This window comes from Protopterus annectens, chromosome 8.part1 (genome assembly GCF_019279795.1).
Source record: "Protopterus annectens isolate FY-2018-M chromosome 8.part1, PAN1.0, whole genome shotgun sequence".
In the NCBI taxonomy this organism is placed as follows: domain Eukaryota; kingdom Metazoa; phylum Chordata; order Ceratodontiformes; family Protopteridae; genus Protopterus; species Protopterus annectens.
The window spans coordinates 503504555-503523396 of NC_056742.1; positions in this window are offsets into that span (position 1 = coordinate 503504555).

Sequence of the window (18842 nt, forward strand, 5' to 3'; positions counted from 1 at the left end):
GTTCTGCCAAGTGTGTGTATTTGTGCATGTCTGTATATCTGTAGGGTACAGCATTTTAAGGCCACATACTCCTATTACAATACACATTGCCACACAGTAATATGAATAGTGTTGTTGCTGTCCATAGGCGAGGCATGACAATGCAATACCCTACTATGCCTATGGCATGTTCATAGGTAGGTAGGTACTAGGCTATTGGCCCAAGGGCCTAAGTAAGCCTAGTCAACAAGGTTCCCTGGCTTATGCCACACAAGAAAGAAAGTTATTTTCCTGTGCCCCTGTTGAGCAGAGCCACAGAAGTGATCCCTGTGGTGTATTTCCTATTTTCCATTCACTCATCAAGATTTTTCTTGAAGAGTGCTAATGAGGAACTTTGCTTGACAGGAATCTGTTCCTCCAGCATGTCCTGTTTATTGTGGTGATAAGGTTTAGGTCCCTAGAGGGTGTAGCTCTGAAGGATTGGGATTTATTTAGGTGAAGCATGTCCAACAGCTCTGGGTTTGACATAGCTTTATATGTTAGGCAGAGATCATCTTGGAGTAGGTGATATGCTACAGAGAAAAGCTGGAGTTTTTTGAGATGGTCAGTGTAGGACATCTGTTTCAGGCCAGTAATCCTCTTTGTGAGGTACTTCTGTGGCCTTTACAGCTGCTGCAGATGTCTTGTGAGATACATTCCAAAAGGGGCCTTGTACTTTATAATAGGTCTAATGAGTGTCAAGTAGTGGGGAACAATGACCTATTTTTTCCTGGATGAGAACCCTTTTATGATTACTTACAGTGCTGTGTAAGTAAGCAGGTCACCATTTTGGTCAGCCATAGGGCTCTTTTTTCTACTTGAGTGTTTGCCTCATTCCCCTGTAACTTAAGTAAACTGACTCTTACATTAAGAGCTATAATACTTACCTAGGACACCTTAGGAAACCTTGTAAACTTCAATAGCCCCACTACGTTTGCCTTGCTACGCTCGGGCTCTTTTCGCTCCCCTTCCTGCCCCCAATTACCTCCCGCCCCCAGTACCTCTAAATTTATAGTACTATAGCCACTCCCCCACTTTCTAGATCTTATCTGCTTTCATCTGGAATAATTCCTCCCACCCCCATTCTTCTACCTACATTTTAATAGCACCTATTAGCTTTCATCTGGCATTCTCCCATCCCCCTTCCATTACCTTTACCTCACCACTCTATCTTCTGGTGTTGCATCACCAGGTAAAAGAGTTCCTTAACTCACTAGCTGAATCACAGATAAAGATATACTCCTCTTTACTACCCCTCTTGTTCGCACCATACCTCCTTACCTTGTAAGAAAACCAGTTTCTCATGGGATTTCAGGTCCCAAAAGGCCATACTATCACCCCAGCTGTAAATCATCCCACCTTCAACCATACTTACAGTACCAGGTCCTATCAAACATCTTGTTCAGTCTATCAACATCTCAACCCCAGGCACATTAGCTCTAGATCCAAACACTACCACAAACTAATAAACAAATTCCTGAAGTTCATCACCAAGTATAACCTTAACCTAATACTTGGTGGTGATATTCATCCCAACCCTGGCCCACCCACTTCAGATACACATACCCCATCTACTTGCAATCTAAGCTAAAAACCTACAATTAATAGGCCAAATAACTCTCCTAGCCTGTCATCTCATTATTAGAAGCATTAATAACAAAGTACATGAATTGCATGCACTTCTGGATGTCCACTCCCCTGAGATTCTCTGTTTATCTGAAACCTGGATAAAACCTAACACTACAGACAATGAAGTGTTACCACCTGGGTACAACATACACAGTCTGGATTGTGCTTCGAGGAAGGGGGGTGGAGTAGCTGTACTCTATAAATCTGAGTTGAATGTCACCATAGATGTAATACAACCACCTCAGATTAATAACTGATTCTTGCCACCAAATTGCAACATAATAAAAATAAGTGCATTAATATCATCTGTATGTACATTCCCCCAGGTAACAATATATCTACACTTGAAGATATCCTGCACTGGCTATCATGTCACTACCCCCAAGAAACCCTACTACTTGGAGACTTTAACATAGACTGGGGCACCTATTCCTCAGAATCCCCAACCACCCATATTAACCTGCATGCATTTACACAAATCATATCCACCCCTTCCAGGATAGGTAAACCCAACCAAAAAGAAAGCATACCTGACTGGGTACTCATAAATAGTCACCCCCAACTGTACACTTCTGGTACCCTCCAGATGGCCTAAGCGATCACCGTCAACAACCTTACACAGAAAAGTTAGAAACAATAAAAACTTTGACCCTGCCATATTCCAACAAGAACTAAACTCATGTAATTGGTCGATTCTAAAACACCTCCCCTTAGAGGAAGCAATAGCATACTTTAACAACAAATTCCTTGAGATCCTTGATTTGCATGCACCTGTTCATTCAAAAAGAACAAAGGCAAAAACTGCGCCATGGCTTTCAAAAGAGTCTAAACTCAAAATTACCTTTAGAAACAAAGCATGGGTTTTATGGCGTTCTTTTAAAGACCCCCAAGATCACATTAAATACAGGCAATCCAGGAATGAAACAAAAAAATTCCATTTTACAAGACAAAAAACAATACTACTGAAATTTACAGACAGTAAATCAAACTAACCCTCAGAAGTTTTGGGCAGCTTTAAATAATCTACTACATCCTGGACAAATGTAAACCCCAATCCCTGCTGCTACTATTGATAAAACCCCTTAAGATGTTTCTGACAGTTTTAACTGATTCTTTACTGAGACAATTCAAGCCCTAGCTAACCAACTACCTCCTAGCTCCCCTGATCCTGAAAGTAGCACCCCTAGAAACCTACTTGCATTCAGCTTCCAACCAGTCGCCACTTCACTTATCCATACCTTGATCAAAACATTAAAACCCACTACACTTTCTGCTGATCAACTCCATGCCAAGCACCTACAAAAATCAGCTGAAGCTATTGCTTATCCCGTCTCAATACTAATCAATCGAACCATAGTAGAAGCTAAAATTCCCACCATCTGGAAAATATCCTATGTAATCCCACTTCACAAAGGAGGCAGCTCTACTGAATTCTTCAGTTATAGGCCAATAGCTATATTCTCTCCACTTGCAAAGATTATGGAAAAATGTATTCATAGACAACTCATGCACCACCTAATCCAGAATCACCTTATGGCAGACACTCAGCATGGCTTCCGTCCTCATCACAGCACTACTTTAGCCCTCCTAGCCTTTACCAACACCATAAACCATAATCGCAATAATAATTATATATCCTAAGCCCTCTTCTTGGATCTTTCCAAGGCATTCAATATGGTTGATCACCAACTTTTAATCCACACACTGCAAACATTCTGTCTATTTACTAGAGCCCTTCAATGGTTTCAATCCTACCTGACTGGTTGACAGCAGGCTATCCTCTGGCAGAACAAACTCTCTAACCTTCTACCTAACACCCTTGGAGTACCACAAGGCTCTATACTAGGGCCCATGCTGTTCTCCATCTTCATTAACGACCTTTATACTGTCATCTCAAAAGTCATCTGTATCCAATATGCTGATGACTCTGCTCTGATTTGCTTGGCCACATCTCCAATAGAGTTATGGGCAGCTACCCAGACCACCATTAATACAATAGAAAAATGGCTTTCTGAACGTCGTCTGATCCTAAATCCCCAAAAAACTAAAATGCTGTTATTTTTCACCAACATGTAGGTCTACCACTTTCACCTTTACCATAAATTCAAATCATGGCACAATAATCTCCCCTGACCCCTTTACAAAACTATTAGGTGTCATCATAGATAATAATCTAAAATGCGACCTACATGTTAACTAAACTATCAAAACCATCAATAAAAAACTAGGGTCACTTTACAGAATAAAAGCCTTCCTAACCCCTCCAGCTAAAATTGCCATAGCTCACTCTCACCTTCTTTCAACCCTTCTGTATGCATCCCCTCTACTCTCGAATTTAAACAAGACTGTCCTTAACAAACTCTCAATTTGCTACAACTACATTGCCAGGTTTGCCACTGGGCTGCCTTTTAGGACACATCATTGCATCAATCTAAATCAGCCTGGGTAGCTTGAACTACCCAGCCTAATCCAGTATAACCAACTGATTATGGCCTATAAAATCCTCTATAATCTGGACAATACTCCTGCACTTAAAAATATTATCACCCCCTATAACAATCCTAGACCACTATGATCCTCTAACAAACTACTAATTCAGACTAGCAAAATTAATAACACAGCTGGTGACTCTCTGTTTGCAAACTCTGTAAGTAGATCCTGGAACTCTCTTCCAGTTGATATTACCTTACTTTCCACATTTGGTCAATTTAAAACTAGACTCAAACAACATTTGTCACTTAACTGGCTATATCAATGTATCACGCCTGGCTAACTCTCTCTAGAATGTGTAAAAATCTGTTAACCAGTTTACTGTGTAATTTAATTTAATTCTGACTTATGCTCGGGATTAACTCTAACCTGTGGAACTTGTTTAACTTGTTTACTTATGTAATCTCTGTAAATAGTCTGTTTGTAATATGTAATGCTGGTATTATATAATGCTGTTTCTGCTTACCCTTGATGCTTTTCTCCCCAGGCCTCCACTGAAAATGGCCATGCATCTAGTCAGACTATCCCGGTCAACAAATGTAAAATAAATAAATTATAATGATGTGTGCCACGTAGAAGGATTTCCTGACTACTGTGGTGATGTAATTATCAAAGGAGAGACTAGTGTCCACATGGGTCCTAAGGTCTCTTATCACACATTCGGCATTAAGTAGATTGCCACCTATGTGGTAGTTCATGGGTACTGAGTTTTTACCAACGGGGATGACAATGCACTTTTTGACATTGAGCTTGAGGCCATGGCTCTGACAGCAGGCATCTGTCTCAGTGAGACCCTTCTGTAGGATGTCCACATCATTTGGGGAGTTGACCATGGCTCCTAGTGCAGTCATCTGCGAACTTCATTAGCCAAAGGCCTTCAGTATTAGCCTGTATTTCACACAAGTAGATACCAAACAGGAGAGGTCCCAGGACTGAATCCTGTGTTACTCCACTTGTCACTGATTTGAAGTCAGATTTGGAGTCTGCAACTTTTACAGTGTGGGTTCTGTCAGTAAGCCAGTTGGAAACCCATCTTGTGATGTAGGGATTTATACCTAGTTTAGTGAGTTTAGCTATAATTCCAGAATGGGGGATAGTGCCAAAAACCTTGGCGAGGTCAAAATAGGCTGTGTGAACCACCTTACCCTCATCTATGTCTTTGGTGACTGCCTCAAAGAAGTCAATCAGTTTCAGAAGGCATGATCTGCCTTCCACAAACCTGAACTGGGTGGGGTCCAGAGTTTTACCAATGTCTTTGTTTATGAGTTCCATGATGATACGTTCCATGGCCTTACAGACTAGGCTTGTCAGGCTAATTGGCGATAGTTCCTGGGATCGTGGTGGCTCCGCCTTTGTGGACTGGGATAACTGTTGCTGTGCACTATTCAGTGGGCACAAAGCCTCATGTGAGGCTATGATTGAACATGGTGCTTAGGTGGGGAGCCAGTTCATTCTGAAGTTCATGTAAAATGCAGCCTGGGATGTTGTCCAGTCCCATAGATGCTGTTTTTTTGGCTTTAGAGTGTGCAGCCTTTACCTGCGTAGTTGTGATTACAAGGAGTCTGCATTTTTCTTGTATAGATATGGGCCCTTTAGGAAGTGAGAGGGAGGTAAAGTTAGCACTGAACCTATCTGCCAGGATGTTGGCAATATCAGTTGGTTCTGTAATTCTCATGCCATTGTGCTGTAACTCAGAGCAGATCTGGGTGTTGCCATTGAGATTTTTGACATAGCTATAGAATGCTTTGTGGTGATCCCTAGAATCAGTAGCAATTTTGTTTTTGTATCTAGCTTTGGAGGATCTTATAAGGGATCTCGGCTTCTTACTGAGGTTGACCAGGGAGCTCCTCGACTCATGGGATTTTACTCTCTTTTGCAACAGTTTCTTCCTTCTGTTGTAAAGTTAGTTTATGGCAGGGGACCACCAGATTGGCTTCCTTTTTTTGGAGGATAGTGTCTTGGTTCTGTTTGGGATAGCACGGCCCATGCACTCGTGTAAGTGCTTATAGAGTGCATTTGTGTAGGATTCAGCAGTCATAACTGTGTTGTCCATCTACATGGGTGTCATGAAGTTCACCACTTCTGTCTTAAGAAGCATGAAATTGGATTTGGAGAAATGTTTTACCGTGGTTTCCTTAATGGCGGGTGGGGGCGGGATGTGGACATCTAGGGTGATTAGCTTATGGTTGGATCTGGCCAACGAGGAGTTGACTTTAGGTATGGAATACCGGTCACTAATGTTGATAATGACTATGCCAAGGATATTGTTGCCCCTGGTGGTGGTGTGGATAAGTTGATCCAGGGCATTGGAATTTATGAATTCCAGAAAGCATTGAGCAAAGGAATTGGTACATGAGTAGTTTTCCCAGTTAATGGTGCAGTAGTTGAAATCACCCATTATTAGGGTGTTTGGTTGAACCCTAATATTTTCCAGTACATCAAGAAAAGAAGAGTGAGAATCCTGGGGCATGGTGGGGCATCTGTAGCAGGATACAGTTTGGATTGCAGTTTTTCCCAGAGTTAGTTGCACTTGGATAACCTCGGATGCTTTATACTGAGCAACTAGCCTGGATGGGGTGGATATCCTTAATGAATATGGACACACCTCCACCTTTTGTGTTCCGGTCCAGGTTAGGTAGCTGAAAAATGTGGTATGAATTATAGCCTGGTATTGCAGGGGTGCTCTCTGGAGCCTTGAACCAGGTCTCAGTCACTGCACAGATATCAATATTCTCCATTTTAAGGAATGCCTCGAGGGAGTGCATTTTGAGATTTAGGCTTCTAGCATTGAGTAGCATTACCCTCATTTTTTTCTTGCCTGTTCATGTTACAGTGGTGAATTTGTAATTTGAACCTTGCCTAAAAAAGGCACTATAGGGGTGGCAAGAGGCTTAGCCAGAATCCGGAATCCCAGAGGTGACAGGTGCAGGCCATCTCTGGCAAAGCATTGTGGTCTGTCAACCATGTCATCCCAGGCAGACATATACTGAATCCCATTAAAATGACACCAGAAACTTAGCCAATTGTTGAAGTCAATCATTTTGTCCTTGTACTGCAGTATCATTCTAGGCAATGGCAGGATGCTACTCAGGGCTAGGGTCATACCTGCCTGGGCTACAAGATCAGAGAGCTCTTCCATGTCTCTTTTCATGTAGTCCAGGTAGGTATGTCTCAGGTCATTCACACCAACATGTACAATAACAGAGTCATATTTGTACTTGTGGAGTGACCTGTGTGTGTGAGCTATGTGGTGGATCCTGGCACCCGAGAGGCTGCTGACAGTAACCTTCTCCTTGTTTAGCCTTGTTACTGGGACATCAGTGTGCCTGACTATAGAGTCACCTATGACTAGTGTGTTGGGTATGTTGTTTTGCCTTATGGGATGTGGTTGAGTGGCACACTGAGTCTGTGGGCTATGTGTCATTTGTGTTGTGTTGGGGGTGGAGGTTGCATTTGTTTCTGCTTTGGAGGTCTCTGTTGCCTGAGCAGATTATTACTGAGAGCCTCCACAAATGTTTTTGTGTTTCTATGTGTAGATTTTGGTGGTGCAGGTTTAATGGGACTAAGTGATGAGTATGGTGTGGTGCAAGTGTATACCTTTCCTTTTGACAGTCAAGTTCAGTCTTGGTTGTTGAGAGATTTACCTCCAGTTTGGCTGGATAAGTGCATCTCTCACAGGTTGTAGTGTTGGGTGGGAGGAGGAGAGGGTTGTCTGTGTACATGAGGCAATTGCTACATTGCCCCCAGATGCCCAGATTTGTGCGATAGACAGGGGAGAACACTGGGAACTGACCCTTGGGAATGCCTGAATAAAAAACTATTTTCTGCTAGACAAGTGAGGAAATAGAGTACAAGAGTTGTTTTTCTCTAAGCAAGTGAGGAAAGTACAGGGATGTGCATAAGATGCATATCCCTGTAGTACCACTGTATGATGGTGAGTATGTCAGAGTGTCATCATGGGTTCCATTGAGTACAAAATCCACTGTGGAATGTGGGTGTTGTGTACACTGTCATTACACTATGGTACACCAGGTATATGTCCCATATACCACTTTATGGTGACCACTGTCACCATCAACCATACAGGTAACTGATACCACAATCCAGCCCAGTTACGCATGTGCTGTGTGCAGCCTACCTGTAACACATTGGACACTCGGACAAAATTAGTTAGCACTGATAGGCCAAGGTCTCTCAGATGTGGGTCTGCCTGTTATGTGTCTGTTAATGTGTATATGATGGTATGTCACACTATATATTGTCCATATACAACCATTACATCCCCCATTACTATACTGTACATGTCTGGGGATGTTCTGCATGTAACATGTAACCTGGAACAAACCTTACCCTAAACACAGTATGGTGTGTGCAATGAAAGCCACACAGTTCAGTAGCACTACATATCTAGGTAGGGGTCCAGTCCCAGTGTTGCCAAGTAAGAGTGTGCATGTATGTGGATGGGTCTACATCAGGTTGCTGATTATACATGTCCCAGCAGGTCACCTGTCCATGTGGCACAGGCAATATCTGTAATACAAACCTGTGACATGCGGTCAACTGTACCCTAGATATGTCACAGCCATGGTGTCACCACAGTGCCATACCCCTTGTAGAATATGACTGCAGACCATCTTCCTGCTGACACATGTACACATACAACACAAATGGATAACATTATGGAGATCACAATCACCCAGTGTTACTAGCAGCTATACTGCATCATTGCTGGATGGCTACACTACTTGACATGTATGCATTAAACATTACTCTGACAACACGTTACACTGCAGTACATTTGTACACTGTAGTACAGTCACCATGTGCATATTAGCCTGTCCCTGCATTGATGTTATGGATGACAGGGATGTGGCACAGGTATCATCATACACACAGGGTGTGTTGTTAGTTTGCCAGAGGCCGAGGGTGGGCCGTACATTTGCCACCATGTGTGTGGGTGAGGGGTGTAATTAGTTGAACTGGGTGTGGTGATGTGTGTGTAGGTATGGCGTTGCCCTAGGTGTGTTTGCATAGTGTGTTATGCATGCACACAGTTCTGCCATGTGGCTACATTATACAGGTGTTTTTTTTGGACAGCTGCAGACTATACTTGGCAGGGTGTGGAGTTCACCGCCTCCAGCCACAAACACGTAGACTGTGCCTGCCAGGGGTTCCATGAGCACATCCAAGTACAGGCCTTGATGTGCTACTCTCCTCTGATGATGACATGTCCGGTGGAACCAGGTCCCTCCTGGGACTGGCTAGGACCACATGCTCGGGGCCTGCTGTGGTGTGGTGTGGACAGCACCCCCCTGCAGTGCTGGGGCTGGTACTGCTACTACGGGAGTGCCTTGGTGTATTAGCACATCCATGTTGACTGCCAGATGTTGGTGTTGCTGGCCTACATCAATGCGGCCATCGACGACTCCCACCACAGGTTCAAGCACGAACAAGCCATGGTCGATGAGGCCCACCATCTCACCAAATTGTCTATCCATGACCTCGGTATGAGCATGGAGGGCACCAGACAGTTCATGGAAGTTGTCGCTTGCAGATGTGAGAGCATCCCTCTGCAGCCTCAGGCCCTGTCTGATGTACAGTTCCATATGTACCTGCACCCCCATGATAGCCAGAAACATGCACCTGGTGGTACCAGTTGTGACATTTCTACCTCGTTTATAACACGTTATCGAAAGATGAAAATAGCAAATGCTATTTCATCGGCCCCAAAACATCTAAACATGAAAATATCGAACATTCAGAACAGAGAATTTTTTCCCATGGAAAAAATTTGCTGCTCTGAAACACATACACACAACACAAGCATATCAAACAAACAGCAACCACACACATACACTTAAATTCCTACATCTAATGCTACACTAAACTAAACATACACTACTATCTACCCACTTACCTTAACCCAAACCCTAACCCTAAGGTCCGTCACTATTGCACACTCACCTAACCCGTGCCCTAACTCACTTAAACTGCCCCTAACCCTAAAGTCTGTCACTATCTCACACACGCCTAACCTGCGGCCTAACCCTAACTCACTTAACCCGCCCCTAACCCTAACATACAAACAATCGCACACTTACCTGAACTCAACCTGTAACTTTCCACCACAGCGCTAAGAATAGCGAAGCCACAGAAATGGCCAACTGAATTCTTTCCTGAGGAAAGAATTCGCTGTTCTGCAGCTTCACTATTCTTAGCATTCGCTGAATAGTGCTCGATATCAGAACATTCAAAGTTTTAATACTTCGATGTTCTGATATAGACCCCTTCTGCCAGGGGCATGATGACCAGTGGCCCTACCAAGAGCACCCTGGTACATCTGACTATGTGTTGCCCTGCCAGACATCTGGCTATGCCTGCTGTGACCAGACACAGTAGGCATGGATACCATACTCTCCTGTGCACTGCCACCAACCGCCAACTGTCTCTCTGCTATGGCCACTGGTGATGGGGTATGTATAGGCACTGAAACTGGGTGCGGGGTTGGGGTGACTAAGAGAGGGATGTCAAGTGGTGCAGTTTTGGCACCTGACAACTCCACCTGTGCCTCTACAGTACTATCATCCTCTTCGGTGTCTGTATGGACACCAACATCAGATTGTATGCAGGAGGGACCCTGATACACCTCGTCACCTGTGGAGGAAAACAAGAAATGCACTTTAAGACCTGTACAGCATTGATAAACAGTACACACACACACACACACACACACACACACACACACACACACACACACACACACACACACACACACACACACACACATTCCACCTTAATACCTACCTGTCCGTGACTTTACAGACAGTCCCACGTATATTCCCATGCGCTGTCCATCCTGCATCACACCTGGTAACATGCACTCATTGATACCACTCATTAACATATCATTCCTCTAAATGCTTAGGCGAGTGATCACAACACAAGACTTGTTACTCCATTACCTCCTTTACCTGAGTGGAGCAGGTTTTACATGGCCTCACTGCTGTCATTCAGTGTTCACCCTGTGTATGTCTGGACATCGTGAGCATGGCCCTTATATGTGAGAGGCTACTACGTTCAGTCTATAATGTCATGTCATGTGTAAGAATTGCTCACTACATGCCAGATATGTTGCTCAATCAACCTATCATGTGGAAAACTGTAATATATGGATACACTCCCTGGTGTTGTCTAGTAATTCCCAAATGCATCTGTAGTGCTGCATACATGGGTTGTTGTTTACCTGTCTGCTGAATGCAATATTAAGGGTATACCTGGTGTCTACTTTTCCTCCCAATGCATGTTCCATGCTACAGACCTTATTATACTATCAGCTGTCCTGTGATTACATATCAGACAAGTATTCCTGGTGTGTCATGTGTCAGTCCATGTCCATGTACTGGACAATCCCAAAAGGAAGTACTGCCATATGAACAATCCCACAATCACATATGTGCATGCATGAACACCCACATAAACACACACACACATGCACACACACATCCTACATGCATCAATCTCCCTCCACTCCACCAGATTGAACCTACAGAAAAAAATAATCACACACACACATACACACACACACACACACACACACACACACACACACACACACACACACACACACACACACACACACGTGAGGTTGCACAAAGAGTACATGCAGTCCTCCGATTACCCATCTGTCAACATGCATAACATATGCTACACAGCAGCATGCAGTGCAGCTATAGTCAATCCATGCTAGCAACAGTATACATGTGTGTGATGCATAGGCTGTGTTAGTAGGTGATGCCCCTTCCCCTGGAAAACATTACACCCATGTACACAGTATTGCTGTGCACCTGTTCTACACCCTGCCATGTACTGTGAACCAAACCCCACATGTGTATAACCCATTGCTGAATGTTTAATTCTGTGCAGTTATGTCTGCTCTAATGCTCACAGCCCCTATGTTTTTCAGCGACACATACCTGGGATGATATGTGGACAGATGTAATTTGTGAATGCCTGATTTCTGGTTTACAGATCTCACCATCAGTGGACCATGTATGACCAATGCAATACTATTACACTGACAACCGTCAGACCATACCATGACTATAGGGAGTGTACACACCCTTATTGATATGACACACCCTTCCTTGATCTGCCATGGGACCACATCACCAAATATTTTAACAGTACATGAGCCTGATATATGACATATGTCCTGTACATTCACATGCAGTGTTTACAAAATGTGTTAGGTGTGCGAATGCTGCCCACTATGCATACACTCCGTGTGTGCATATGTGTGCATGCCCTTATCATGATGGTTTGTTGCACCTATTGTTATGTGTACTACAGCAGTTGCTATTCCTGGCAGGGGTATACTAGCATGGGCCATCTGCATTTGCCAGTGTATGGTCAGTCTGCCCTATACATGTCCCCCAACTCTGCATGATTGCAAGGTCTACTTGTATGCAAATCCCTTGGTGTTCACGCACTGCCGTCTCTATTGCTGTGGGGGTTGCATTACATCTGCCACAGTTCCTGAACCTGACTGTGTACAGATACAGCCATTCTTAGCATCCTTAGGATCCCTGTTACAGTGCACTGGTGTGTCATGCTGACACACCCTCCCCACCTTCAGCCTTTTTGCAGATGCTTGACAAGTATGGCCTACACATGTGTCAGTTTGCAGTGTTCCATACACTGAACAGCACATGTTACAGCCTAGTCCCAGCTAATAATGTGGACCACAGTAATATGTTATGCCATAGTGTAGATCTGTAACAGTTGCCATTGTAATACTGGTATATACACTGTTGTTGCACTGTATAAGGGTGATGTTTCACACATGTCCCTTGTGTAGGCCATTTGTCCCAGCATTATGTTAATCCCTGTGGACACATTTTGCAATGACAGGATGTTAGTTATCTTGCAGGTGTCTGACATACCTTCCGATACCCCCATTGTGGTCACCACTGTGATGCAGTGCATTTAACAGCAACAATAAGTGAACATGTACAGCATGCATTATGGGTAGGTGTGTTAGATGTGTGCATGGGATATACCATAGCCATTACATGCCCAGTGTATTGGCAAGCATCAACATAAACCATACTCACCAGCTACAGGCTGCTGCCTTGGTAGTTGGTATACCAGAGGGACCTACATAAGAGTGTGAGAGATGTGATGTCAGTGGCCACAGCTGTGGCATTGCTACAGGGTGGGTGAAGAATTACAGTACATCAGCAGTACAAGTCCATAATACTACCACTTATGCACATCTGTTTATTACTACTATGCAACAACAAACTATATATATATATATATATATATATATATATATATATATATATATATATAACATGTCAGATATGCATGATTTACCTGTACAGATGTGAACGCATACACAACAGTGGTCTACTGATGTGCCATGTGGTCTCATCTGCATGATCCTCAGCCAGTGTGTGGGTACCACCCACCTCCACAATGGTGTCTGCCAGTTGTTGGGTGTATAGATGGGCAGGTGGCACACGGCTGGTGAGGAGCTCCTCAACATGTGTCAGGGGGGATGGATGGCATGTCCTCCCTGTTTTGAGGTGATCCCCCAGATTGTAGCAGCATGCTAATGGGCATTGCGAAGCAGGTCAGAACAATGATGCCTGACCTCCTCATAAGTGTGGTTATGCAGGCTGACATCATTAACCATGTGGACTAGATCATGCCACAGGGCAGTCCACTCCTGCTGATCATGGGTGGCCCTGCCAAACAGGACAGGGTCATGCTGGATAAGGTAGTTCAGCACAAAATTGTTTTTTTGTCGCTGAATTTGCAGGTAGGTGGCCATGGGACATCTTGCCTGAAAGACATAAAGATAGAAACAGGTCTGATCAACTCATACAGCAAGATTACCATAGTTCTTAATACACATCTCTGTCACCCTCCTACCATATCAGTGACAACAAACTGTTCACACAACTCAATAGGTATTACTTACTTACTTACTTATGCCCGTCACCCTTGACAGGGTATGGGCCACCAACTACAGCTCTCCACCGAATCTTGTCCTGGGCCAACTGTTCTATTTGGTTCCATGTGTAGCCTCTAAGCTTAGCATCTGCCTCAAAGTCTCGCCTCCAGGTGTTTCGTGGGCGGCCTCTTCCTCTCTTCCCCTGAGGATTCCAGCACAATGCCTGTCTTGTAATATTGTTTGCTGGTTTGCGAAGAGTATGCCCGATCCATCTCCACCTCCTCCACTTAACTTCTTCCCCAATCGAAAGTTGGTTGGTCCTTTCCAAAAGGGTGGCGTTGCTAATAGTGTCTGGCCATCGAATCCGTAAAATCTTCCTGAGACAGCTATTTGTAAATGTCTGAAGTTTTTTAGTGGTGGTCTTGTTTAACCCCCAGGTCTCTGCCCCATACAGCAGTACTGACTTCACGTTAGAGTTAAACAGCCTTATCTTGTTAATCAAGGATAGTTCTCTTGTTTTCCAGACCCTATTTAACTGTATGAAGGCTGCTCTTGCTTTTCCTATCCTTGCCCTGACATCAGCTTCTGATCCGCCCTGCTTGTCAATCATGCTGCCAAGGTAGGTAAAGGACTGCACTTCCTCCAGTGGCTTCCCTTGCAGAGTGATAGGGTTAGTATTTGTGGAGTTTAATTTAAGGATCTTTGTCTTCAGATTGTTAATGTTAAGACGCACCTCTAGTGCTGTAACTGCCACCAAATTTGTCTTGTTTTGCATTTGCTGCTGGCTGTGAGAGGTGAGGGCGAGATCATCAGCATAGTCCAGATCTTCCAGCTGACTCCATAGGGTCCATTGGATCCCATTTTTCTGTCCTGCAGTAGATTTCTTCATAATCCAATCGATAACTAACAGGAAGAGGAATGGTGACAGTAAGCATCCTTGCCTGACCCCAGTTTTTACTTGAAAGCTTTCAGAGAGCTGCCCTCCATGTATAACCCTGCATGATAGACCATTGTATGAGTTCTTTATCAAATTTACTATTTTCGTTGGTATACCATAGTGCTTCAGAAGGCTCCACAGTGTCTCTCTGTCCACGCTATCAAACGCCTTTTCAAAGTCAACAAAGTTGATATACAATGGTGAGTTCCATTCAACTGACTGTTCCACAATTATTCTGAGCGTTGCAATTTGATCAGTACACGATCTATTTTGCGGAAGCCTGCCTGCTCTTCTCTCAGCTTTTTGTCAGTGATGTCCTTTATCCTTTCCAAAAGGATACGGTTGAAAACTTTTCCTGGAACTGATAGAAGATTGATGCCTCTGTAGTTGTCGCATTTGCTAAGGTCCCTTTCTTGGGAAGCTTAATGAGATGGCTCTCTTTCCATTCTGAAGGAACAGTTTCCTCTGCCCAGATTCTTTCAAAGAGTGGATACAACATCTCCACTGATGTATTCAGGTCTGCTTTAAGGGCCTCTGCCGACATGTTATCTGGTCCTGCCGCTTTCCCATTTTTCATTTGGATGATGGCTTTCCTGATCTCCTCCTTGCTCGGCTTTTCACAATTGATTGATAGATCTTCATTGGCTGGCTCAATAATTGGAGGGTTTAGAGGTGACTGTCTGTTTAGAAGTTCTTCAAAGTGTTCCACCCACCTTTTCAGTTGATGTTCTATACTATTGATGGTTTTCCCTTGCTTATCTTTAACAGGTCTCTCTGGCTTACTGTACTTTCCTGAAAGTCGCTTGGTGATATCATACATTTTTGTGTTACCACTGTAAGCTGCCAGTTCTGCCTCAACTGCCAACTGTTCCACATAATTGTTCTTGTCTATTTTAATGCATCTTTTGACCTCTCTGTGGGCATCTGCATATTCTTCTTGGGCCTTGCTCTTTGAAGCTCTGGTTTTACTGTTATTTACTTTTGTCTTCTTCCTCTTTCTGTCGTCTATCTTTACCAGTGCTTCTGCAGTGATCCACTCTTTCTGATGATACTTTTTAGGCCCCAGTGTCTCTTAACAAGCTAAGTCTACAGCCTTTTTCACTTTCTGCCATGAGCTGTTTACTCCACCCTCCTCAACCAGTTCTTGTAGCACTTCAAATTTGTTCTTCAGTGCAATGTTGAACTGTTTTTTTTTGTCTGAGAATCTTTCAATAGATGAACATTGTATTTGATTCTCCTAGATGACTCTTGAACCTGGGATCTTTTTAGCTTTAGCTTCAGTCTAGCCACCAGCAAGTGATGGTCAGATGCTACATCTGCCCCTCTTTTCACTCTGACATCTTGTAATGTTCTTCTAAACTTTCTACAGATGCATATGTGATCTATCTGGTTTTCTGTTGTATAGTCAGGGGAGACCCATGTATTTTTGTGTATCCGTTTGTGGGGAAAAATGCTGCCTCCAATGACCAAATTGTTGAGAGCAAATAGATCAACAAACCTTTCACCATTCTCGTTGATTGTTCCCAGAGCATGTGTACCCATGATTTGCTCATATCCTATGTTACTGGATCCAACCTTGGCATTTATATCACCCATAAGGATAGTAAGGTCTTTGTCTGGGTAGGTCTCGAGGATCTGCTGCAGTCTTTCATAAAACTGATCTTTATCTTCCTCTTCACTGTCATTAGTTGGTGCGTAGCACTGGACCACATTCATTACAATTTTCTTCTTCTTTGTACGGAATGAAGCTGTGATGATCCTGGGGCCATGTGCTTCCCATCCAATCAGTGCTCTCTGGGCCTGTTTAGCCAACATAAGACCAACCCCTTGGGAGTGAAGTGCTTCACTGTCCTCATGTCCAGAATAAAGCAACAACTCTCCTGTAGATAATCAACATTGACCAGCCCCTGTCCACCTTGTCTCGCTGATTCCCAACAAACTCAAGTTGTTATTTCTCATTTCTACTGCCACTTGGGCTGCCTTGCTTAGCTCATACATGGTCCTGACATTCCATGTGCCAATGTTTATTTTCCTGGTAGAGAGAAGGGTACTCTGCTTTGTGGCGTCCTTTCAGCTTTGGCCACAAAACTTCATAAATCTTCCATTTGAAGAACTCTTCTCTTCCAAGACAAGATTGTCTGTGTTTCCTGTAGTTGGTGTTTTTGTAGCAATTTGTTTTTTACGGGATGGGGTTGCTAACCCTAAGCCCAACCCTCCTCCTTTTAAAGATGGGCTTGGGACCGTCCTTGGCGGAGTTTCAATAGGTATGGCTACAGCTTATCTACCAGTGGGACATATACTGTATTGTACCACACTTTGTGCTATGTGTTTGGAGCCATGTTCCCTGTGTGGACACTATCATTGCTGGCCTGTTACAGACTATTTCACCTGCATGCCATTATCAGGGCTACTAAGGTTCCATATATGCATGTGGTATGCTTACTATGTGATTGCTGCACATCTGACATTCTGTGTTATAGGGGATATCTATGCATGCTGTTGTACATGTTCCAGGATTGTGTAGACTATTACTACCCACATATGTTCCATAACAGTGACACAATAGCATGTTTAGGGAGTATTTACCAGTATAACCACCTCTCCAGGCCACATCACATGTGGGACTCACCCTGGGGCCTCCTCATCTACTGGCCCAGCACTACCTTCAGGTGGAACCACCTCAGGCACACACAGACATGATCCTGTCACCTGAGGTTAGGTCCAGGGTCTGTTCCATAAGGGGCTGCACAGACACTTGTGGGATGTGCTACATCACCTTGAGGCACCCAGTACACATTCACAGGGTCCACATGCTCCTCCTGCTCAGCCTCCAGGCCAGGCACCTTCAGGGCCGTGGACTGCTGTTGTGAGTAGCAATGGGTGGGATGCTTGTTCCCATTGTTTCCATATGGGGGACCATGGGACTTCCACATCGTAGACCACACACTCCATCCAGGGTGTTTACCCATCACATGTGTCATATACTACCTCTATAGGCTGTCCTCTATATCTAACAACCCAGACCTTCACAAATATACCTGCCATCCTTGGCCATATTCCCATTCTCTACTTCACAGACAAGGGCAATGTGGTCCCAATAAGGGGTTCACATGTGACATACCCGTCCATGTTGCACACACTTACAGCTGTATATATTTGTGTGTATTGCTATGTGCGCTGTTCCCTCACACATAGCATGCAGCACTGTGGTGGTAATATAGTGGACATGTATTTGCATACATATATGTGTGTGTGTTTGTATATATGCAGACATACGCATATATATATATATATATATATATATATATATATATATATGTGTGTGTGTGTGTGTGTGTGTGTATAGGTCTAGTTCATTTCATCGAAAGACCATTTGACCAAAACCAATTTGATTGAAATTTAATTTGATCGAAAACCAGTATTCAAGGCAAATAACAGGGATTTATCCCCCTCCCCAATGTCGTGTGACCTTGGAGTTGGTATATATAGTTAGGGGGGTTTGCCCCCCCACCTATTTTCATTTAAAATCTGTACTTTTTGTTTTATTTTCTTCTTTTAAAGGAAACTAGGTGGGGGGCTTCACTACCCCAATGTGGGGGGGGGCTGCGCCCCTCACACCCCTCTAACTATATATACCAACTCGAGGGTTGCATGACATTGGGGAGGGGGACAAATCCCAGTTTTATGCCTTGAATACTGGTTTTCCATCAAATGAAAAAATGAAATTGCGATCAAATGGGTTTTGGTCAAATGGTCTTTCGATCAAATGAAGCAGACCCGTGTAGATATATATTATTTTGTATATAT